Here is a 25255-nt window from a genome sequence, read left to right on the forward strand (position 1 = left end):
ATTATGGTGGAGCCTCCATAAGTTCAAGGGGAAGCCTGAACTGCCATCACACTCCCCAAAACCCTGAGGAGGGGAGGGGAAACACACACTCAATAAATCACCCGTGTCCTATCATCTAATGAACCATGACTACACAGTAAGACACCTGCTAGCCAGGTGCTGAGCACGCAGGTCCAGAGAGGGTAACGCACTAGACAAGGCTGCAGTTCTGAAACCCTCCATACTTTACCACATGTGTGCCATCTATTCGGTTACTCCTGGACTGTGTCACTCATTATCATCAAGGAAAAGGTTGTCCTCGGTCCTGAGTCCTTCTAGTGATTTACCAACCCCTCCACAGTGCTGAGAAGCCTTCATCTAGGCCTACAAGCAGAAGTAGCCTGAGACCCAATGCCTGCTCTGGCATCCAAACTGAGGTCAGTCAAGTGAGATTCAGTCTTTAAACTTAAGAGTTTGACACTAACTCTTGAACTTAGTGTGAAATTGAAGTGAAGTGGACAGCAGACAGTGCTCAGAGAACTGATTATGAGGGGAAATCCCTCATATCTAGTGTCAGAAGTACTTGGTAAAGACAGCTTTATGTATGGACAAACCATAGGAGGGGAAAATGGCACCTCCTACAAGAAGTAAGCTTGATCTCTCTGGAAACTAGAAGCAAAGAGCTGCTGAGACAGGCGTCTGTAAGATGTTCCCCAGGGCAAGAACAGCCTCAAGATCCCTGCGTCACACAGTAAAACTAGTTTCCTAACCAGGTTGGTCCTATCTGGTTGGAAGCACAGGTTCTGGGCTGCTTTCAACTCCTTCTGGTTCTAAGGCCTACTTTTCCATGCTTCTCATCAATTCCACACTGTACAACACTTTCCCAGTAAATTCTTTTTTTCTGCTTAGGTCAGCAGGAGTAGTCTTTCAGTGAAGGGGACCGTGACTGGACTAGGGAACACTGCAATTCAGCACTTCACAGTGTCTCTCATCACTTCCTGCTTTATTTACACAATGTGTTGTCAGGGCTAGTGAGATGGCTCGGTGACCAAGAGTATTGACTGCTCTCCCAGAGGACTGTGTTTGGTTCCCAGCATCTACATGGCAGCTCACAATGGTTTGTAACTTCAGTCCAGGACAGGCGCCCTCTTCTGGCCTCCCTGAGCACCAGGTGCAAAGATAAAATGTAGGCAAAATACTCACACACATAAAATATTGAAAGCATTAAAAAAGATCAGTCAATGCATGGAGGATTTGACCCTGCCAAGGCAAGGGTCTTGGAGCTACAGCTACAGGGAGCTATCAGCTGCCTGGTGTTGGTGCTAGGAAATGAACCTGGTCTTCCAGGAGACAAGACTATCTGGTCTCCTGAGACCCCACTAGGCACAAGAAACAATGACTACAGAAGACCACGGGGATATAGACTATTGCTGGAGCTTTGCAAGCCAGGTTATGGATTTTATGCCAATTAATACCAAAGTTTAGTTGTTTACCACTGAGTTTTCCTGTACTCAGAGAAGCAAATGTGAATTTCCATCTTGTGTTCTAGGCTCACCCTGGCAGGCTGGTCCTGAGGCAGCCCTCTGTCTTCTCCCTATCTCCTCAGAAGCAGTTGAATCTCCTCTACAGTGTGGCAAAGGACTAGTGGTTTTTACCCAACAGCTTTTTTGTTAGTTTTGGGTCATGTTGGAAATGGCAAAGAGCAATGGAAGAAATACACATTTGAGGGCACATGGGCCATAATCAGATACAGCAAAGTCTAAAAAGTGAAGCCGTGGAGAAAGCCTCCTTCTACCAATCTCTTCCACTGCTGCCACTACCGAAATGAGCAACAAAAATGGTAGTGACTGTATCTTCACTTTAGTCCTTCAAGTTATGGCTTAGGGACCAGAGAGATGGTTCAGCCCCCAAGAGTCTTACTGTTCTTCCAGAAGACCCAGGTTCAGTTCCCAGCACCCACATCAGACAGCTGATAGCTCCCTGTAACTGTAACTCCAAGGAATCTGATGCCCTCTTCTGGCCTATAGCACAAATTCTAGTTGGTCTTAATAATAAAAACCCAGAGACAGATATTGGGGTGAAAGCTGAAGATCAGAGAAGCAAAGCAGGCAGCCACTTGAGAGTTCTCACCTCTACCAATGCTCACACCAAAAGGGCAATCCTGTCCTCAGACTGCTCCCAACTGCATCTGTCTACACCTGCAATGAACTCTGTCTCCTCCTGCCTTATCTCTCTAGTGCTGGGATTAAAGGTGTGGGATTCCAAATGCTGAGGTAACCTTTGTGGGAGCTCTGTTTCTCTTTTAGACTGGATTGATTTCATATAGCTCAGGGTGGCCTTGAACTAACAGGGATCCATCTGCCTGTTTCCCAAGTGCTGGGATTAACGGTGTATGCCACCACTGCCTGGCCTCTGTAGCCAGCTAGTGTGGCTAGCTTAGAACTCTGATATTCAGGCAAACTTTGTTATAGCATAAAAAAAATCACCACACTGGCCTCCATGGCATTCACTGGTATAGACACACACGTAACATATAAATCTTTTTTAAATTGTTATGGCTTAGCTTTTCAAGTGTTTACAGAACAATTTTTTTAAATTTGCTTCTCTGGGTTATGTTACTTCCTTGTAGAAGACTTCAATTATGTATGAAGTACAGAAAATAAGGCAAAGCTCTTATAAAAGAAACCTCCAGAATGAGATATTAGATGAGGCAGGGACACCAGCTCCTGTCTCTCCACAGGGGCAAACACAAGCATTGTTTTTCACAAGAAAGATTGCTCACTCCAAACATATGAGTGAGTCATATTCTCAACCCAAGAGTAAAGCCAGCAAGGGATAGTACACTGGTGTGACAACGAAAACTAGCTAGGAAGAAGACCTTTCTAAAATTTGCCAAGTAAAGTAGAACATGCTTAACAAAAAATAGTATGTGAAACATATGACTATGCTTTTCATATTTCATATGTGGTCATTTAAGGCAGGCCTCTTCCTAACACAATGTATTAGATAAAAATAAAACCAATAGAAGGTTGTTATATGAAGGCTTGTGAGGGTAAAGAGAGACCCACTCCTGACTGCAAGTTAACTTCAAGTTAACTTTCACCCAGGAGAGGGTGGAGCTGAAGCACTATGTATTTCTACTACTTTTAATTTTCAATATCTTAAGTAATGATGTCATATCCTAATATATTTCTTGACAGAAATTTTTATTTCCACTGTGTTCCTTCTAAACAAGAAGTGACAAAATCTGAGACGCGGTGAACAAAACCACACCCACTCTGGCTTGGTGGGCTTTTCCAAGATCCCGGCTGAAGAGCAGAAGGACAGCCACGTAGCTATGCTGGCATCATGTCTTCACCAAGAGCAGAGAAAAGCATCTTTACCTCTGCATCTTTGCACCCTCTCCCTGAACAAATCTATGTAACAGCTTACTAGTTGGAGGCATGGCTAGGTACTAGATACCCTTGGCAGTCTGAAATACCAGAAGCAGCAATGGACTAATGAACAGAAGGATGTAAAATCCTGCAGCAAAACACTCAACCCACAGTTTGCACATCAACCTAACTACTCAATGCCCCATCCTTGGGGCAGTCACACCCACACCCCACCAGGCTTTCCTTCCCCCTTTAGAGAGCTTCCCACAGACCCAGCAGCCCACAGGAGTCACTGGATGCCTAGAGGCTAATTCTGAAGGTGGCTGGAGAAGTCAATAACTGCCATTAATGCGCAGCCATTAGAGGGCAGCAGAGCACGTCCCGAGCAGCAGGACAGGACAATTACAGGCCTTTTAATCAAGACTCGGCAAATTACACTTCAAAAGAGATTATAATTGATGATATGTGCGGGGGTACTGGAACTCTTCTTTCAATAAGGATAAATCAACCAGTCTGCTTGGAAAATTCAGTTAGGTTCTTTGAAGAGTGTTTTTTAACAACCAGAGAAAACCCATTAGGATTGCCTGAAGCTAACTAAATCATCTCTAATAAATCTACATCATGTAGACACATAATGGCGATGAACAAAACCAGAACACAGGCTCCTTAGCCTTGGATTTCCAGGAAAATACTGAAACACAGCTCTCCTGAAAAGCAGGCTAGGAACAGTTTCGACTGTCTTTAACGAGAAGAAACAAGCACAGGCCAGTACTCACTGCTCCCTGCCTGGCTGGACATACCCCCACACAGCCTGGTGCACACACAAGCTCGGCTCAGCATCAGGGTGACCCTGTGGAACTTTCATGTGACCTCTGTGTTATTGCAGGTGCTGGTATGATTAGTAGCCTAGTTTTAAAACAATAGTGACAGTTTCAAGGGAAAGAACAGCAATCCTCTGGAAAGAACTTAAATGAACATGGTAAAACAATGGCTGCCTTTCAACACATGGACCTATGAAGATCCTCCTCCACCCTGTGATTTCCAGATCCCAACCCCTCTTCACCTGATGGAGGTAGTCCTGGCTGGGTCAGAATCTCTCTGGGCTGTGATCATCTCTCTTCTCCCCTGACCTTGCTTCTAAAAAGTAGTGTTTGGTTTGTTGTTGTTTTGTTTTGTTTTCCTAGTCTCAACAAAGATGCACGTAAATTCCATTAGGCTGAACTCAGACTAAATCCCAGTCCCCAGACATTGATGATCCTAATGCATTTCAAGGGAGGTTCAGTCAGATTTGTTTCAAGGCCCCAAATTACAAACAGTAAGAATATATATAGCTTTAATCCTGTTACTTGTATGCCAGATACTACAAAGGAAAGAATATTTTGTTCCAATAAACTATTACCTATAAAATGAAGTGACATTTTTGGAGTGTTTATTTACATAATATAAAAAGGGTTAACCTAACCTTAGAAATTGCCCCCTCATCAAAACTATTTTTTATTTTTGTATATGACTTTTGCCTACATGTATGTGTGGACAGTGTGTACATGCCTGCGGCCAGAAGAGTGCACCTGAAATCCTGAACTAGGGCTACAGGTAAGCTGTGAGCCACCACAAGGATACTGAGACTAATTCAGGTCCTCTGCAAAAGCAGGAGCCCTTAAGGCCTGAGCCATCTCTCCAGCCCCAGAAAATTCTTTACTTTTATGAGCATAATCACTGAAACTAGCTCATAGGACTGAAGATCAGGTGAGTTTATTTATCTACGTATATAGAATCTGGAGTATAAGATAGTAATTGCTCAATGACACTGCTTACTACCTATAGCTAAAGTTTCCTTCCTCCATTCATGGCTAGTTGTCAGCACAGATTCCACTGAGGCCACAGTCACAGCATTCCCACTAAAGCCTTCTTGGGTCAATAGATGAAAACAGTCCCAGCCATGTTATAAATAACAAATCCAGATATAATCTGTATTGGCCCAAAAATCCTTCACCTGAGATTCTACCAGTATGTACATAGTATCTCATTTCATTAGGGGAGAGGGGGAATAAGGGCCAGAGGAATATTTTGTTTAGGTCACACAAACAGATCACAATTCCCAGACGTGGAACCACCCGACTCATCTATGACCACCTTTTCGTCATCTCACTAAAATATGTGTAATTAAAACAGGTGAATTTCATAGGATGTACATTTTCCTTGCTAAAGCTGTCAAGAAATGCAGACAACAAATGCATTCATTTGTAAATCAGGAAAAATCTGATATAAATGATGTGCATTTAAGGAATAAAAAACACAAACTAAAACTACGTAAGCAACGTGCTCCCAGAAGTCCCTCACTGCATTGCACTGCTTAGCAATTCATCCCAACTCCACTGTGGTCAGAGCAAGAGGCTACCAAGAGCTTCAGCAACAAAGGCAAAGCCCTTTCAATACTGCACATACTTGGGGTGATACTAAGATCATGTTTTCTAGAGGGTCCTTTATCTGCTCTGGAGACTGGGAAATCAGTTGAGAAGCTGCAGAAGGCGCTCACAGACAGCACTCTTGGGATCCTCCCAGGATACAAGGGCCAAGGGGAGAAACGCTGCATCTTCATGAGGTAGGAGAGAGGAGCGAAAAGGAGTGTTTGTTCCCTGTGAGTCCCCATCCATGAAGTCAGCAGCCTCTGCATCCATCATCTCCTAAACATACTGCCTACCTCCTCCACAACAGGGACTAAGTCCACCTTGGTGGACACTGTGTCTCCATAGCACAGGGATCTGGAAAGGCACATATACTTAGAACAGGACTCACCACTTGTCAATAATTGTTCAAAGTGGATGATGGGGAAAACTGCTTTCTTTTTCCCTGTGTTTCTTTATATTTAAAGATGTCCCTGAAAAATGCCCAATCCAAATCTTTAAACATGCAAACACTGTGAAAGGGAGCCATATCCTTTGAACAGCACTTTCCAGTTAGCATTTTATTTTTAAATTTCAAAATCAACAGAGAAAGCCGGATATGGCAGCACATGGCTATAATCCCAGCATTCAGAGAGTGGAGGCGGGAGAGCTGAGTTTGAGGACAGCCTGAGCTATATACTGAAACTGTCTCAAACAAACAAAAATATCAGGAGAATTCAGGAAACAGCCTGTATGTGCCCTCAAAGTATTCTCACATTCAGCATGGTAATCTAAAGGTCTTTGCAAGTAGAGACACGGTGTGTGGAGTTCACTTAGGACCACTGAGGGGTAAGAGACCCCATCTGATAAACTCCACAGCAGAGAGTAAGACACAGGTGGCAGCAGCTCTGCCATTTTCTTGGCACTCAAACTTGTCTGGTCAAGCTCATTAAGACTTCCTCGCTTTGCAGCTAGTCATCTTCTCTGCGGCCGCCCTCTCTCTCTCTCTCACCACCACACATACTCCTTCTCATTACTAGGGAAAGCAAAAGATCATGTCCACAGTCCATATTCACTGTGATAGGTGGACAGGAAGTAGCGGCTGGTCACACAAGCAGGTGGGTCTGCTAGGTGAAGCATCAACAAGTACCATAAATGTTATCATTTGAGTCAGACAAGTAAGATTTCAAAACTTTATGCCTGGTGCATATTAATCCTTAAGGACTTGTTCTGAACGGTATAACAATCTATCCTGCCTGTGTGGTCAATAAAGACAAAACAGCTACTCTTTCTGAGATCATAGCAGTTGTGGTCTCTAATATCTGGATGTTCCAACCTGCTGGCCAAGGAGAACACCCACACTCGACCAATGGGCAGTAAGTACTCGTTGACTAAACACCCTCCTCCTAATCACAGAAGCTTTCTCATTTAGGTGCCATTTAGCAAAATAATTAGGAAGTAAAGGAAAATAAGCTTAGACTATTTTAAACTTGCCCAAACACTATGAATAGACTGTGTACTTGCTTTGAACAGAATATTAGATTACATAGTTCAGGGACATTGCTGAAACAGCTTGGGTCCTGGCCCATTAGGATCGTGAATGAACAGAGAAGTTTCATGAAACCTTCTTTATGCTGAGCCAACTCCAACTTTAGGCTTTTGGAAAAGGCTTACTTGACTTCACTGTGTACACACTGAGTTCTCATTATCTATATTTCAACATATACACAAATCATTATTTAGCATGCACATTTTCCATTTCCTGAAATACTATAGCTTTTATTACAATAATCACCATAAACCCCATTTTACTTTTTTACTTTAATACCTATGAATGCTTTTCAACTTGTGGCTTTTCCTAGTAACATTTAGATGGCTTCTAATTCTGTCACCCCATCGTTACTTGGCAAAATAATCAGATCTGTTATCCATGAGGGAACAGCAGAGGGAAGCCTAGGGTCCCCCTGGGCAGTTAAAAGAAAAACTTTTACTGGTAAGTATCTCCCAATACTTGATGCAATAGAGCTCACTTTGGTAATCAAGCATCGTAATTACTTTAACTCTACATACAAGATGGTCACAACAGAAATTACAACAAATATCTACTAAAGGGCCATGCAACATACAAAATATTTTTAAATGAAAAATCATAGCAATTATTACTTATAAAAAGTAATCTAAGGTTCCTGGACCAGCATGTGTGTGTGTGTGTGTGTGTCTGTGTGTGTGTGTGTCTGTGTGTGTATGTGTGTTTCTGTGTATGCACGTGTACATGTGCATGCGTGCGTGCGTGCGAAGACTGCATTAGTAGTTGAGCCCTAACTGCTACATTCTGTTCCTAAATAGGAACAGGGTTAGAACTAGATTACATGTGCAGCCAACTGACAAGGGTCAAATCCTGACTGTCCTCCCACTTAGCATCAGTACCACAGTGTGATGGAATTCCTCTATTAAATCCCCCTTTTAGCTCAAACTCACTCACACAGACTTCGAGGCTGAAATAATGAAGACCAAATCTAAAACAATTACTCTTCCTGACCCCCTTCCCTGTGGCCTTGTCTGTGGCTAGGAATTTACCATGGCATCTGTCAACCACTAAGGCAGCAGTCCATCCATGGTACCCAAACCCTCCCACTGGAAAAGTTTAGCTACATCACGTGTTACCAAGCAACTTCTGGTGGCATAAAAGACATCGTGTGTGTGTGTGTGTGTGTGTGTGTGTGTGTGTGTGTGTGTGTGTGTGTGTGTTGCAGATGTAAAAAGCCTTACTCCTGTTCTGGTCTAAACCATATATCATACTTCTTCCATGTTTCTGTGCTGAGGGGTTATACTGCATTTCTAACTAGGATACCCTTATGTATGTTGTGAGTTGAGAAGTTCTATTGGGGATTTGTGGGGAAAAAAGAGAGAAAATGTTATGATGGTTCTATTTTAGGCAAAGGGTGAGCAGTAAAATTGGGCTTGACTTTATTAAAGGGGAAGGCTGAAATTCACAAGGATTAGTCTTCATAAGAAAAAAGCACACACGGCCGGGCAGTGGTGGAGCACGCCTTTAATCCCAGCACTTGGGAGGCAGAGGCAAGCGGATCTCTGTGAGTTCAAGGCCAGGCTGGTCCGACAGCCTCCAAAACAATACAGAGAAACCCTGTCTCATAAAACCAAAAAAAAAAAAAAAAAAAAGGAAGAAAGAAAAAATCACACTAAGTCCATTGTGAATACTAGCTTGTACTATACACTGTGTTACAGAATCAGATCCCTACTCTGTTCTCAGTAGGAGGAAAAGTATCATGTGACACAGTTTCACAATTCATAAAGTAATCAAGATATTGGTGACCATGCAAATCTACACCTCCCAATATGTCTTTCCAAGTCTGAACAGACTAACAAGAACAAATAAAGCCACACTAAGTCTGTACCTTCAATACAACTTCAGGACAACTACTTACTTTAATTAAGGTAGGAAACACAAACCACTTTTGTTGTTGTTGTTGTTGTTGTTTTGTGGAGATATTTCTAAGGATTTAACCTTACCCCTAGAGAACAAGAGTGGATAGGAGAAAAAGAAAGCTGTGCAGAAGAAAGAAGATAGTAACAGAAGACCTGATGCTAACCAAAATCATACAGAATGGCAAGGCCGACATACATGAAAATTCCCTGAAGAAGAGCTGTGACACAGCATCATTAGCAAGACTAGCCAGCAGCAGACTCTGGAGGGCAGACTTGGTGGGCAAAGCTTCAAGGGTGTGTAGGTGCCAACTTGGCCCGAGGTGTCAATGCCCACCAAACGTGATGTCTTACGTGCTCAAGAGTGTTTTGTTTCTCAGGACATTAACATCTGTGCTGAGGACTAGTCAAAGCACACTACCTCCTTCTTCATAAGAAGAGCTACTTAATAGACTAAAGGGCCAGACAGAACCCAAAAGGAAGGAAAAGTTGAGCTGTCTGCCTAAAGGCCTGGGTGAGAAGACCTGTTCTTTACCCTTGACCTAGAACTTACAACACTGATCTTCTCAGTTCTCAAGCTTTTAGTCTCAGGACAGAAAGCACAGCACAGGCTTTTGTGACTCTGCAGCTTGCAGACAGCAGACCCTGGGGCAGTTCAGAACTGTGACTCCATTTCCTATGAGACAGCAAGAAGGCAAGCGTGTACTAGCTCTCTCCCTCCTTTGACTCTGCTTCTGCCTCCATTGCTATATACTTCCTTCCACTTACTGGGAGGAGGGAGGGAGGGAGGGAGGGAGGGAGGGAGGGAGGGAGGGAGGGAGGGAGGGAGGGAGGGAGGGAGGGAGGGAGGGAGGGAGGGAGGGAGGGAGGGAGGGAGGGGAACTCCTCCAAAGGAAGAAAGAGAAACAACCATATTAACCTACACTGGCAGTGAGAGCAACCTTAAGTCAGTCTACTAAGAAACTGTCCAGTTTACAAAGAGCCAGAAGCCATCTTCATCTATATAAAGGCTCTGAATCTCCATTGACAATAAACTAGTATAAAAATAAAATAACATGCAAGTTGCTAAAAAATTAACAAGAACAGAGTAAAAGGCCTTAATAATCATGCCAAATGGAATTATTTCTTTTCATGGGGACATGAAAAGACACACCTTAGATCAGAAATTTTAAATCTAGAAGCAAGGGACAAAAGCAAAAAGAAATGAGGTAACTGACTACAACAAGAAATAAGATAAAATGGAAAGGTCTTATTGGCACTGAAGGCAGACTTAGTTACTAAACAAAAACTAAATAAAAGGCAACCTGGTGGTCACACAGATGGCCTGCTTAAACTAAATGGGTCACAAACAAAACCCAAAATCATGTTCCATGAAAGAAGAGGGCAGCCAGAATACATTGTGTGGTGTGTGTGTGTGTGGTGTGTGTGTGTGTGTGTGTGTTTAACTGTCAGATAAACGAAAAATAAACCAAGCAACTCTTAAGCTCATTTTCAGTACATATTCTGTAAGCATGAGAACTACAAGATAACGCTGGGTCCCAATACATGGACGCAGCACACATTACCTGCTGTGTTCTAGGAGAGAGCCTATACACAGATCGTGGATGACAAGAGCCAGGTATCTTACTGTCAAGGAGGGGAGCTGCAAGGATAGAAAGGAGGAAGAGACTACCAGGATCCTCAGTGATGGCTGGATTAGGAAGCACAAGCAGTTTCTATGCACAGAGATAGACTGGGGAGCAGGGGTGCCACAGCCCTGTCCACTGAGAGCACTGATGGTTGCTTTATGTGCCAATTTGACCCAGAAACTGAGCCCCACATGCTTGATTAAACATTATTCTGGGTTTCTGCATGGGTATTTTGGGATAACATTAACAATCTAATTTGTACAGTAAATGAGTTTGCTTTCCATAATGAGTGTGCCTCATGTAACCACTTGAAATCTTTGAATATTAATAGGCAAAAAAATCCTAAGCCCAGCTAAGAGCCCGTTTCCAGCAGCTATACAGTCTCACGCTTGCTTTGTAAAGTCGGCCTGACCACCACTAAGTCCATCAGCACACCCTGAGAACTGGCCCACACTCACCTTGCAGTTCTCAAGCCTCCATTAATACACAGACACAGATGATGAAATGAACATGGGCACATACATAGACACAGACATGCATATCTTCTACTGGTTTGCTTTCTCAGAGAACCCTGATTAATAAAAGGACCGAAAAGCAATTCTTTCTCAGTAACAATACTGCAAGCACCCACATCCTGATTTCTAAATAGCATTTCAATGAAATTAAACAGGATTCCTTGAAACTCTAGCAGATTCCAAAGGTGGATAGGGTATGCATGGAAGATGGTGGCATGCCTGCCAGAATGTAAACGCTACAAGATTTATGAGCCCTTGTCAAAAGGACACAGAACAATTCATGACTGTATGTTCAAACTCATAAGTAGAAATATGAGAACTCAGATATTTGCAGACTCAAAATATCAACCCACAAGGTAGGATTATTAATTATGAAGGGACAGTCACCTGACAGTGGGGAAACCTGGCAGGCATCACCAGAACCAAGTGATGAGTGCACGTGACCCGTAACGGAACAATGCAACAGCACAGGCCTCCTGATAAGATGGGGGCGGGGGGGTCACTGAGTCACTGCTGCAGAACTGCAGCCAAAATGCACAACCAAGGTCTAATGATCAGGAAGCACCCACCCACCTCAGCAGTGGAGTGTGCTAAAAGTGAGCTGGCCAGTGTTCTCCCAAAATGTCCATGAAACAAAGACTGAGCGTGCTCTGATTTAAAAAGGAAGAGAGTGTGACGCCAAAGTATACTGGACATAAAACAGTGCCAGGAAAATAAGGCTTCTCTGACTCAAAAGGACATAACAGTGAAATTTGAAGAAAACCTTTACAATATCCATAATAATTCCCCGATTTTATATTATATTATGATTGTATAAGAAAATATCAAAGTTTCTATTTCTGGAAATGTTCTTACTAAAATATTTAGGAGTAAAGGAGTATAATATATACAAATTGCTTTCAAGTGGCTCAGAGAGAAACCCTTTATTGCTTAATGAAGACTAAATATGGTGCCGGGTATGGTGGCACATGCCTGTAACCCCACCACTCAGGAGGTATAAGCAAGAGTACTGAATATTTGATGCTAGCCGTGGCTATCCAATAAGATCCTGTCTCAAAACACCAAGGCCTAGGGTCTGGGAGTGACTCAGTCAGTAAAGACTTGCCCTGCCAGCATGGGGTCCTGAGTTCAACTCTTCATGTGTACCAAGTTAAGAAGTGACAAGTGACATGGTACCTCCAGGTTCCCAATCCTAGCTCCATTTGAGTCCTATAATTTCCTCTCAGATATATTCTCCACAGTTGGAACACATTAGATTTCCAAATTTGTGGGGTGAAGCTTGGCCCTACAACATCACTATGTAATGTTTAAACATTAAAAAGGTAAAAAGAAATAAAAAGTCAGGTTCATGATACACATCTGTTTTGCCAGCACTGAGGAGAAAGAGACAGGAAGAATCCTGGGACCTGCTGTCCAGCCAATCTAGCTCAATCAATGAGCTCCAGGTTCACTAAGAGAACAGGTCTCAAAAGTAAGTGGGGCGTGAATAGAACACTCCCAATGTTGACTTCTAGGCTCCATACACATTCATATGTCCAAGTACATGAATGTACCTCATATATGCAAATACATGAATGTACCTGAGTACACACACACACACACACACACACACACACACACACACACACACAGCAATGAGCTAAACCAACAGATCTCAAAAGAGGAAATACTGATGGCCAATAAATATTTTTAAAGTGTTCAACTCCCTTAGCAATTAGAGAAATGCAAATTAAAACTGTTTTGAGATTGTTTCTCACTCTTGTCAGATTGTTTTCATAAAGAATACAGCCGGGCGTTGGTGGCGCACGCCTTTAATCCCAGCACTCGGGAGGCAGAGGCAGGCGGATCTCTGTGAGTTCGAGACCAGCCTGGACTACCAAGCGAGTTCCAGGACAGCCTCCAAAGCCACAGAGAAACCCTGTCTCGAAAAACCAAAAAAAAAAAAAAAAAAAAAAAAAAAAGAATACAAATGACAAGGAATGGCTCTGAGGATATGGCTGGCAATGAGGAATCCTTAGCCACTGCTGGTGGGCATGTACGCTGGGGTGACCACTATGGAAATCAGCCTGGAGGTTTCTACAAAACTAAACATAGACTTACTAAATGACCCCGTGATACCACTCCTGGGCACAGTCAAAGAAACCTATACCTTTCACAGAGATACTTGAACATTCATGTTCGTTTCTGTCTATGCATAACAGCATGGTAACTAAAGCCGTCCATCAACAGATAACTGATGAGGCTATGACACAGACACACCATGGAATCTTATTTGCTATAATGAAAAATGAAATCTGCAGGAACATGAATGGAACTGGAAAACATCACATGGGGTGAACATGCATTTTCTCTCTCATATATAAACCCTAGCTTCTAATGAGTGTGTCTGTGTGAGCATTGTGTATATACATGTGTGTGGTAGGGGTGTGTGTTTAAGTAGGTATTAGTGTGAGTACAGGTCAGGCAACTTAGACATGGCCCCATGAAAGGTCAAAAGGGGGCTGGCTTTAGGGGGGAGTTGTGGAGAAGGTAACAGAACCCATGTGACATGAAAGGAGAATTCTGGGAACTGAAGGATGCAAGTGGACAATGGGGACATGGGGGAGGAAGGGAGGGGGGAGGAAGAGAATTATTAACCAAAACTAAATATGCATGAAAATGTCATAAGAAAATCTGTTACTTTGTATGCTAATTGGAAACTAAAATGGAAAAACAGAGAGAGAAGACCAAAAGATACAGTTCAGTGGTAGAGCCTCCCCTAGCACGTGCACAGCCCAGGGCTTGAGTCTGAGCACAGAAAAAATTAAACGCAGAAATAAAGCTGCTATTAGGAGACCACAAGGTAAAGACTATATACGGGAATTCTTCGGATTCTTTTTGGTTACTGTTCTATTAAACCTTAAATTATTTCAAGATGAAGGCAATTTAAGTAAAACTCCAGTATTCAGAAGTTTTTCCATACCATTCCACAACACACATGCACATTCACACATGCCATAAAACCTAACAGAAAAGTCTATGTTATCTTTTGTCGTGGCTTCCACACAATCAAGGCTGCACAGGCTGTGTCTCTACCTGCTCAATGGCACTGCTGCCCCTGACTGGACAGCCCCTGGTGAACCTCCTGACTGCACACATCTTCCACTGAAGCTTCACACAGCTGCAAAGCAATCTGTCCCCTTACTGCTGTACCTAGTGTGGGGTGCTCAAACACCCACTGGACTGTCCAGACAGTCCTGCCGGATCATGACCCTGCCTCTCACCAGCAACACAGACCAAATTATCTGCATTTATGTCCTACACTCTGCCTCCATCTTGCTGCAACACTTTCTTCTATATGGCTAGGTTGGTCTGAGGAATCCCTACCTGCCTTTAAAGGCTTGCTTTGTTTTGCCTTGGAAGTACTGCATTCCCTGACAAGTGTGCTGGCAGATGGGTGGCCTCCTCTAAAGTAAGCTAACTGAGAGAACAGATCACACCATAGTCACTAGTTGAATTACTCTGAATATAAAAAGTCTTCAAATAGTGTTAAATAATATGAATAATTGTATGTATACATATACACATGCAGAGAATACACAGTAAAAAATAAAGACACTAAGAAGGCCCCACAATGTTTTACTGAAAAAAATGAAGTTAAGAAAAAAATTTTAATTGTAAATCAAATACACATCATTCCAAGGGAAGTGGCATGTGCTTCTGCTTACTAAGAAGTATAAGACAGAACAAGTCCTATGCTTAATTTTCTATTGATGCAAGTTTTACACTTTAACATCTATAGTTTTATGGTAAAGGACACTATCTTATGGTTTCTAATTCTATAGAAACTCTTGGGTCATACTCCATCACTGAGGGAAGTCAGGGCAGAAACTTGAGGCAGGAAACTGGAGGCAGGAGCTGGTGCAGAGGTCATGGAGGAGTGCTGCTCACTGGCTTGCTCAACATGCTTTACTATGGAACCACCTGCCTACAGGTGGCATCACCCACAAGTGGCTGGTCCCTCCCCCATCAATCACTAATTAAGAAGATGCACGACAGGCTTACCCATGGGCCAGTCTGGTAGGGATATTCCCTCAAATGGCTGTGTCAAGGTGACACAAAACTAGCCAGCACAGACACTGCTGCTCAAGGGCTTTTAAAGCATGAACTCAGGTGGAAATGAATACTGTATGTAAAATGACACAAAAGGCAGTTCTTCCTTATATTTAAGAACAACCACCATCTTTTCGTCAAAGTGCTTTAAAAGCTGTGACTCCCAACTTTAAGTTCAATTCTATTAAAAATCCAGTCCTGAACTGTACTGTCTTGGTTCTAAAACCAAAGCCATTATGTATAATCTTGTATCAGAAAAGCGGTCAAAGGGAGCATTATCAATGTTAGCTGCCTTTCTTTCCACTGCATATAATACAGAAGAAAATGAAATTACTTGTCTTAAAGCAGACATTCTTAAGTTATTAGTGATACAATGATCCAAGTTCAAGCTACTCTGAATAAAAAAGTCCCGTATCACATAAGTATGTACAACCCTAAGCAAAGAAATTAGCTCTGTCCTGGGAGGTTTCATCTTTCTGACATTTCTCAAGCTTGCTGATGACCAGTTGGCACTGATTCTTCTGTGACTTGAGGGATTCATCCTTACTCACCTTGTCCCTCCCATGTGTTCCTATCAGAGCTGCCACAACATTGAGCATATACTAAATGTCTTTGCTTGAGCAGGCAGGAAAGGGGCTAAGAAAAGAACAAACCTAAGAATAACAGATATAGAAGGGGAAGAAATCTACCTCAAAGGTACAGAAAACATATTCAACAAAATCATAAAAGAAAACTTTCCCAACCTTAAGAAGGACATGCCAATGAAAGTACAAGAAGCCTACAGAACACCAAATAGAGTGTACCACAAAAACAAGTCCCCTCGCCACAAATCGAAACACCAAACATACAGAATGAAGAAAGAATATTAAGAGCAGCAAAGGAAAAAGGCCAAGTAACATATAAAGGCAAACCTATCCGAATTACACCTGACTTCTCCATGGAAACTCTGAAAGCCAGAAGGTCCTGATTAGGTATTCTACAATCACTAAGAGACCACAGATGCCAGCCCAGACCACTATACACAGCAAAGCTTTCACTATAGATGGAAAAAACAAGATATTCTATGACAAAACCAGATTTAAACAATACATATCCAGCAACCCAACTCTACAGAAAGTTCTGGAAGGGAACTCCAACCCAAGGAAATTAACTACACCTACAAAAACATAGGGAATAGATAATCGCACTTTACCAACAGCCAAAAGAAAAAAAGGAAGGGGGAATCCACACACAATACCACCACCAAATCCAAAACAACAACACAAATTGCAGAAAACCTACAAACTCATGGAAATTGAACAATGAGTAATTGCACCATTCCTGTGTCAAGGAAGAAATTTAAAAAAAAGAAATTAAAAACTTCCTAGAGTCTACCCCAGAGAAGTGGAATGAGGCAAGATCTTCTGAGCAGATCTTGGGAATATCGGGGGAGGGGAGAGGGAACCAGGAAAAATAGAGGGGGATAAGAGGAAAGGAGAAGAAGGCATGGGGGAGCAGGAAGGTTGAGTCGAGGTAAGAATAGAGGAGAGCAGGATGAGAGATACCATAATAGATCGAGTCATTATAGGCTTGAGGAGAGAGCTGACACTAGTGAGATCTCCAGAGATCTACAAGGATAAAACCAACTGGCAAACTAAGCAGTAGTGGAGAGACGACATTAATAGCCCCTCCTTGATGATAAGGTTGATGACTACCTTATATACCATCCTAGAACCTTCATCCAGTGACTGATGGAAACAGATACCCACAGCTAAACACTGAACTGAACTCCTGGGACCTAGTGACACAGATGGAGGAGTGATGAGCAAAGGGGTCAAGACCATGATGATGAAACCCACAAAGACAGCTGACCGGACAAGGAGGAGCTCTTGAATCCCAGACTGATGCCTGAGAGGCCAACAGGGGACTGATCCAGACTCCATGAATGTAGTCTCAGTGAGGAGGCCACAGAAATCACTGGGGCCTTGGGTAGTAGATCAGTGTTTACCATGATGTATGAATGATCTTTGGGAGCCCATTCCAAATAGAGGGATGCTCTCTAAGCCTGGACACATGGGGAAGAGCCTAGGTCCTGCCCTGGATGAAATGACAGACTTTGGATATCCTTCCAAGGAGAGCCTCACCCTCCCTGGGAAATGATGAGGGGATTGGGTGTGGGGCTGGGGGAGCTGGTTGAGGGACGAGGAAGGGGGGTGGGAGAGGGAGCTGGGATTGATATGTGAAGCATTCATGTTTCTAATTTAAATAAAAACATATATTGAGGAAAAAAATATGTTATACGGAGAAAAAAACTTCCTAGAAGTCAATGAGAATGAAGACACAACATACCCAAACTAATGGGACACTTTGAAAGCAGTGCTAAGGGGAAAGCTCATAGCACCAAGTGCCCACATGAAGAAACCAGAGAACAGTCACACTAGAAAATTAACAGCATTACTGAAAGCTCTAGAACAAAAAGAAGCAAACTCACCAGAAGGAGTAGACACCAGGAAATAATCAAATTTAGGGCTGAAATCAATAAAGTAGAAACTAGGAAAACAATACAAAGAATCAATGTAACAAAGAGTTGGTTTTTCGAGAAATTCAACAAGATAAACAAACCTTTACCCAACTAACCAAAAGGCAGAGAGAGAGCATGCAAATTCACGAAATCAGAAATGAAAAGGGGGACATAACAACGAACACTGAAGAAATCCAGAGAATCTTCAGGTCATACTTTGAAAACCTGTTCTCCACAAAATCTAAAATTTAAAGAAAATAGACAATTTTCTGGATAGATATCACTTACCAAAATTAAATCAAGAGCAGATAAGCAATTTAAATAGACCTATAAACCTTAACAAAATATAAGCAGTCACCAAAAGTCTCTCAACCAAAAAGCCAAGCACTAGATGGTTTCAGTGCAGAATTCTACCATAAATTCAAAGATGAGCTAATACCTATACTCCTCAAAGTGTTTCATACAATAGAAGCAGAAGGATAGTTGCCAAACTCTTTTTACGAAGCTACAATTACCTTGGTACCTAAGCCACACAAAGATACAACTAAGAAAGAGAACTACAGACCAATCTCCCTAATGAATACTGATGCAAAAATAGTCAATAAAATACTGGCAAATCAAATCCAAGAACACATCAGAGAAATCATCCACCATGATCAAGTAGGCTTCATCCCAGGGATGCAGGGGTGGTTCAACATACAAAAATCCATCAATGTAATCCACCATATAACAAACTGAAAAAGAAAAACCACATGATCATCTCACTAGATGGTGAAAAAGCCTTTGACAAAATCCAACACCCCTTCATGATAAAGGTCTTGGACACATCAGGGATAACAGGAACATACCTAAACATAATAAAAGCAATATACAGCAAACCAACAGCCAACATCAAACTAAATGGACAGAAACTCAACATGATTCCTCTACAATCAGGAACAAGACAAAGCTGTCCACTCTCTTAATATCTCTTTAATATTGTACTTGAAGTTCCAGCTAGAGCAATAAAATAACAAATGGGGATCAAGGGGATAAAAATTGGAAAAGAAGTCGTCAAACTTTCATTATTTGCAGATGATATGATAGGTTTACATAAGTGACCTGAAAAACTCTACCAGGGAACTCCTACTGCTGATAGACACCTTCAGCAAAGTGGCAGGATACAAGATTAACTCAAAAATATCGGTATCCCTATTATATATAGACAATAAATTGGCTGAGAAAGAAATCAGAGAAACATCACCCTTTACAACAGCCACAAACAACATAAAAGGTTTTGGGGTAACACTAACCAAACAAGTGAAAGACCTGTATAGTAAGAACTTTGAGTCTTTAAAGAAAGAAATTAAAGAAGATACCAGGAAATGGAAAGATCTCCCATGCCTTTGTATAGTAGGATCAATGTAGTAAAAATGGCAATCTTGCCAAAAGCAATCTACAGATTCAATGCAACCCCTATCGAAATCTCAGCATAATTCTTCACAGACCTTGAAAGAGCAATAATCAACTTTATATGGAAAAACAAAAGACCCAGGATAGCCAAAACAACCCTGTCAATAAAGGAACTTCTGGAGGGATCAACATCCCTGACTTCAAGCTCTATTTATACAGCTGTAGCCCTAAAACAGCTTGATATTGGCACAAAAATAGACAGGTAGACCAATGCAATCGAATTGAAAACCCTGATACTAACCCAGAAACCTACGAACACCTGATTTTTGACAAAAAAAAAAAAAGCTAAATGTATACAATGGAAAAAAGAAATCATCTTCAACAAATGGTGCTGATATAACTGGATGCTGGTATGTAATACTGCAGAAAAATTCATATCTATCCCCATGCACAAAATTTAAGTCCAAATGGATCAAGGACCTCAACATTAATACAGCCACACTGAACCTCTCAGAAGAGAAAGTGAGAGGTATCCTTGAACTAATTGATACAGGAGAACACTTCCTGAACATAACACCAGTAGCATAGACACTGAGATCAACAATTAATAAATGGGACTTCCTGAAACTGAGAAGCTTCTGTAAGGCAAAGGACACAGTCACCAAGACAAAATAGCAGCCCACAGAATGGGAAAAGATATTCACCAACCCCACATCTGATTTCTCAAGAAGCTAGTCACAAAAAAGAGAAAGAAAAGTAAAAGAGAAGGCACAGTATCTACCATGGGTAGAAAAACAGAAGCCAGCAAGAATATGAGAGCAATCTAGTAACATCTCCCATCATCTACAAAGCACCAGCTCCTTGGTAGCAGGCCCTCAACCTTGGCTTCTCTAAGAAACTGGAAACCCAGCAAGTTAGTATCATTTTATAATCCTACCTGCATCTTACTTACAGAGGTCATACACAAAGACCTGAGCTAAATACATGCGCCCAAAATAGAGAACTGGAACGGCAAACATCTTCCTCAGAGGAAAGGCACTGTCACAGAAGTTAATTGAATTCTTATCTGTCCTCCTATTTTTATCTCCATGTTCTCTATTAACTGGCCTCTTTTCTCCTTTCTCTAATCTTCCTCTGACTTTTCCTTCTTTCCTTAGGCTGAACTGCCTTTACTCCTAGAAACCAAAGCCACCTGCCTACAGTTCTAACACAAGATCCTGAAGGGGACACTTATCAATCCTTACCACTGTCAACTGTCAATTCCTTGTCTGCAACTAGAGAGTCTTAGTCCTTAGTCTTGGTAGCTATACATGTTATTGTTTAAGTAAAAACAAACAAAACAAACAAACAAAAAAAACCTCTAAGTAGATTAAGATTGTCTTGGAGTTGGACATAGTGTCACATATTTATAATCCTAGCACTTAGGGCAGGGACAAAAGAATCTGGGCCACAAAGAGCAAAAATGACTAGTCTAATCTCCATGAGAAACAGTCTCAGAATAAATAGAGGACTATGAATTTAAATTGTATATGGTGATGTATCATGTGATCCAAGCAACCACGAGGGTGATGCAGGAAGAGTCCAAGTAGAGGCTAGCCTGGGCTAACTGCAAGCTCCAAGATAGCATGGTCTATAGAGTGAGCCCTGTCTCAAAAGACATAGCAAGCAAACAAAAAGATAGTTGACTTCATTTGAATAATATATATAGAATTTTATAGTGTCTGTTCTGTTCCTGTAAGTACCTTTCTAAAAACTCAAAAGAATTAAATCTTTGAAAAATTAAAGTAGGATTTTATCATTTTGAGTTGCCTAAAAACATTTACTGACTGGCTACTTCATGGATTTTAGAATCAGTATGGAATCAGTATGGAAGCAAATCCTGGGCATGTCTGTGAGGGAAAGCTCAGATCAGGTTAAATGGAGAGGGACAGCCCACCCGAATGTGGGCAGTTGCATTCTCTGTGGGTAGGCCGCAGACTGCAGGCATGGGACAAGTGGGCTAGGCAAAAGCAGTCTTCTCTCTGCTTCTGACCAAAAGCAGCCTGGCCTCCCCAGAACAAGAGAAATAATTAATACAATATCTAATTTCACAGACTGCTGTTTTCTCTTTGCAAAACAAATACTATTTCATAGACTGCTTTCTGTAAGGTAAGTAAGCAATTTGCAGGATGTGTGTCTTGGTTTCCTTTCCTGTTTCTGGGATAAAAATACTCTGATCAAAGCAACTTAACAAAGACAGAGTTTATTTTAGCTCACAGTTCGAGGTCTGACATCATGGCAGGGAAGTCCAGAGGCAGAGCTGGAGGCAGCTGCTCACACTGAGGTCTCAACTGCAAACAGCATGGGTCAATGCTCCCTGCTCCCTTCTCCACTTGCACAGTCATGGATCCAAGTCAGAGAATGCTGCCACCCACAGGGGTCAGTGCTTCCCATCTCGTTTATGTAATCAAGGCAATTCCTCTATAGGCTTGCTCAGAAGCCTGTCTCCTATGTAACTCTAGATCTCACCAGTCTGACAATACTAACCATCACAAAGCAGAAGAGAATTTTCAAAGCAAAAATGTTTGAGGCAAAAACTTTAAAAGACAAAATTTAAGGCTGTAAATGGAAGCATTCCAAGACATTAGTTTTGAGCAGCAAAAGCCACAGGTGCTCACTTATATTGTAGCCAGACTCCACGTAAGAGTTACAGAGGGAGTTTTCAACAACTGTCAAAGCCAAGGGCCCCTTTAAGCCAACTGAACCAGAATTCTGGGGTTTGAACCCAGGCATAGGAATTAATCCAAGGCTCCAGAGCTAGTCACAATGTATTCAAAATTATTCACCAATTCTAAGAATTAATACACTAAAATATTAAGGTATTAATTGGTACTAGTACTTTATTTTAAAAGAATTGTCATTCAATCAAATGCCAATCTTAATCTAGTATTCCAGTGTTTAAATCCAATTCTCAACAAACTAGACCCTCAGTTTGACGATGTCATGAAGACAAACAGGAGACTCTGGAGTGTAGAGGAGATGGGAGGTCTAGTATACTGTCAAAGGGTGAACATCAGACTGAGGAACTCTGGCCAACACAGTCCACATGGAAAGAAAGTGTCACTGCACGGATTTTTTAAAGGAATGACATGATGGTTTGCAAGTATTTTTCCTATTCCTCTTCCTGGGTACAACTAAAATAAAAGACATTTGCCTAAAACAAGCACAAGGGTCAGTGAAAGGAACAGACAACAGCCCATGTGGGGACCATGAGACCCAAAGAACAACCTAATAAGAGTTTTATAGGTTTCCTGTTACCTTCACTGAATCTCAACCTCAAAGGTGAAAGGACACCAACTTGAAAACACCAACAGAAGGGCTACCAACACAACTAAAGCCTTTGGCTATAGACAAGGAAAGGCAATGTAGCAGGGCAACCAACTTTTAGACAATAATTATGCTATATGCTAGGACAGGAAACATTGCAATTCAGAAGACCACAAAGATCCAAGAGTCTCATCTCCCCATACCCCACTGTCCCTACCCCTATGCATAGGTGGAACCTGCATGAGGACCACATTAAAATTCCATTAAAGACTTTAATGCAGTCTTAGTGCTGGGTATGGCTGTAGTGATATATTATTTATGATTTATTAAAAACTTGCTTGAGAATTCAGAAAGCAAAGTCAGCCTCAAGCTATAGAGATCAGGCAGTGGTGGTACACACCTTTAATCCCAGGACTCAGAAGAAAGGGAGATGGATCTCTGAGTCCAAGACCACCCTAGACTACTGGTGAGTGAATCAGAGCTCACACCTTTAATCCTGGGATTTGAGAGGTATAAAAGGTAGAGGCAATCACTCTGAGATTAGTCTCCAGCCACGATGAGGAAAACATAGCAGTCTGAGTGAATCTGAGGAGCAGTGAAGTTGGGAGCAATCTGAGGATCACACTCCTTTGTTCTGAGCTGAGGTAGAGGTTAAGAGTCAGGTCGGCTGCTTTGCTTTTCTGATTTTCAGCTTGAAGCTTGAATCCCAATATCAGTCTCTGGGTCTTTTATTTACTGTGCTACACATGGTGGTACACAGCTGTGGTGTCACTAACTGGAAGTCTGAGGCAAAAGGATCACCTGGATCCAGGAGTTGGATGACCAGCCCGGCAGCACAAAGACACCTTGTAGTGTTTGAAAGAAAATGGCCAGCAAAGGGAGTGGCATTATTAGGAGGTATGGCTTTGTTGGAATAGATATGGACTTGTTGGAGGAAGTGTGTCACTGTGGGGGTGGGCTTTCAGGTCTGCAATGCTCAAGCTACTCCCAGTGAGATAGACCATTTCCTGTTGCCTGCAAATCAGGATGTAGGACACTCAGCTACTTCTCCAGCACCGTGACTGCCATCACATCACACCATGATGATAATGGACTAAACCTCAGAAAATGTTAAACCACCCAATTAAATGTTTTTCCTTTATAAGAGCTGCCGTGTTCATGGTGTCTCTTCATAGCACTAGAAACCCTAAGACAGACCTAATCTCAAAAAAACAAACAAAACTCCAACAATCAATTTTGAGATGGCTAAAACAAATGAAAAACCAACGTTTCACCAAAGAAACCAAAGCTACAAAGAACTGAACGGGGAGCTGGACACAGAGGCACACACCTGTAGTACCTATGATCCAAAAATTCTGCAAGCTGAGGCCGGAGGATCAGGAGCTTAAGGCCAACTGGGATACACAGCAAGTTAAACAGACTAAATAGCAATGTCTTATTCCATAAAATAGTGAAAAATCATGAAAGCAAGAGAAGTTAATGAAATGACAGTCCTAAAAAGTAATAGCTGAAAATTAAGCTGGCCCATCGTTCAGTGTTGTAGTACTTGGACGGGTGAGTCATGGCAGTGAAGTATTAGAGCACTGCATACAATTCTAATTGGGAGAAAAGAACTGATCTCCAAGGATCCAAAGGGCCAAAACAAAAACCTCCCACGTCAGCCTGGTCCCAGAAGGGAGGGAAAGGGAGAAGGTGGGTAAAAATGCACTAGGCAAAATCACAATGCTTTTGATTTGGCAAGAGATAGATAAACACACACACACACACACACACACACACACACACACACACATGCACACACACACACACGCACACGCACACACACACACTCACACACACACACACACACAGGTTCAAGAAGTTAAGTGAAACCTAAAGAGGACAGAACCCAAAACATCTGCCTCACACCACAGCATAATAAATCTTCTGAAAACCAAGGACAAAGAACACATTCAAAGAAAAATGGGATCTTACCCGGTGCTCTGAAAACCATTCAAATGACAGTAGGCCTCTCTTCAGTCACCATGGTAGGCAGAAGGAGGCACCACATAGTTTTCAAATGCTGAAGAAAAACAAACAGGTTGTCAACCCCAAAACCTACACTCAACAAAAATATGTTGAGCTCAAGGAAAAAAATTAAGAGATTCACAGATGAAAGGAAGCTGAAAACAATTTGTCAACGATGGACATAGTTTAAAAGAAAGGGTCAAAGAAATTCGTTTTAACAAAAGAGGAACTGTACCTTATAAGGAAAACAATGTGATAAGCAAAAACATTGGTGAATACACTTCTCTTGTCCTTGTGTTTGACAATTAAAGCAGAGTGGTTTGTGCATAGGAAACATTTTAAAGCATGGAGTGCTAATGGAGGGGGAGGGCTCTGCAAAATCTTTAGGAGGTAGGACTTCTCTGGTTCCTGCCACTGTCTCCTGGTCCCACAACATGAGGAGCTGCTGTGGAATGCCCCTGGTACCTGGAACTCCTCCAAGCTGCCTGCCACAAAGGACCAGAAATCTGAAACCATGAGCATGAATGGATCTTTCCTCCCCTAAGTCATTCTGCCAGGAGTTCGGTCAGAAGACAGCAAACGCTGAGCGCTGCCACGGGAGGGGTGGCGTCCATCTCTCTCCACACTGGTAAAA

General features: G+C 42.0%; 1 protein-coding gene across 2 annotated transcripts in view; it reads right to left on the reverse strand.

Annotated features, from left to right (window-relative positions):
- The window catches only part of Sestd1 (SEC14 and spectrin domain containing 1), a 102650-nt gene that overhangs the window by 62481 nt on the left and 14914 nt on the right, over positions 1-25255 (reverse strand). Inside the window, exon 2 of one of the 2 annotated variants that reach the window (XM_040745676.1) lies at positions 24589-24676. The exons of the other annotated variant lie outside the window; for it this stretch is intronic. The gene's annotated coding sequence lies outside the window, so the exon portion shown is untranslated. The remainder of the gene's footprint in view (positions 1-24588; positions 24677-25255) is intronic. 2 annotated transcript variants of the gene reach the window in all.

The sequence above is a fragment of the Mesocricetus auratus genome, unplaced genomic scaffold (assembly GCF_017639785.1).
Source record: "Mesocricetus auratus isolate SY011 unplaced genomic scaffold, BCM_Maur_2.0 Super-Scaffold_100004, whole genome shotgun sequence".
In the NCBI taxonomy this organism is placed as follows: domain Eukaryota; kingdom Metazoa; phylum Chordata; class Mammalia; order Rodentia; family Cricetidae; genus Mesocricetus; species Mesocricetus auratus.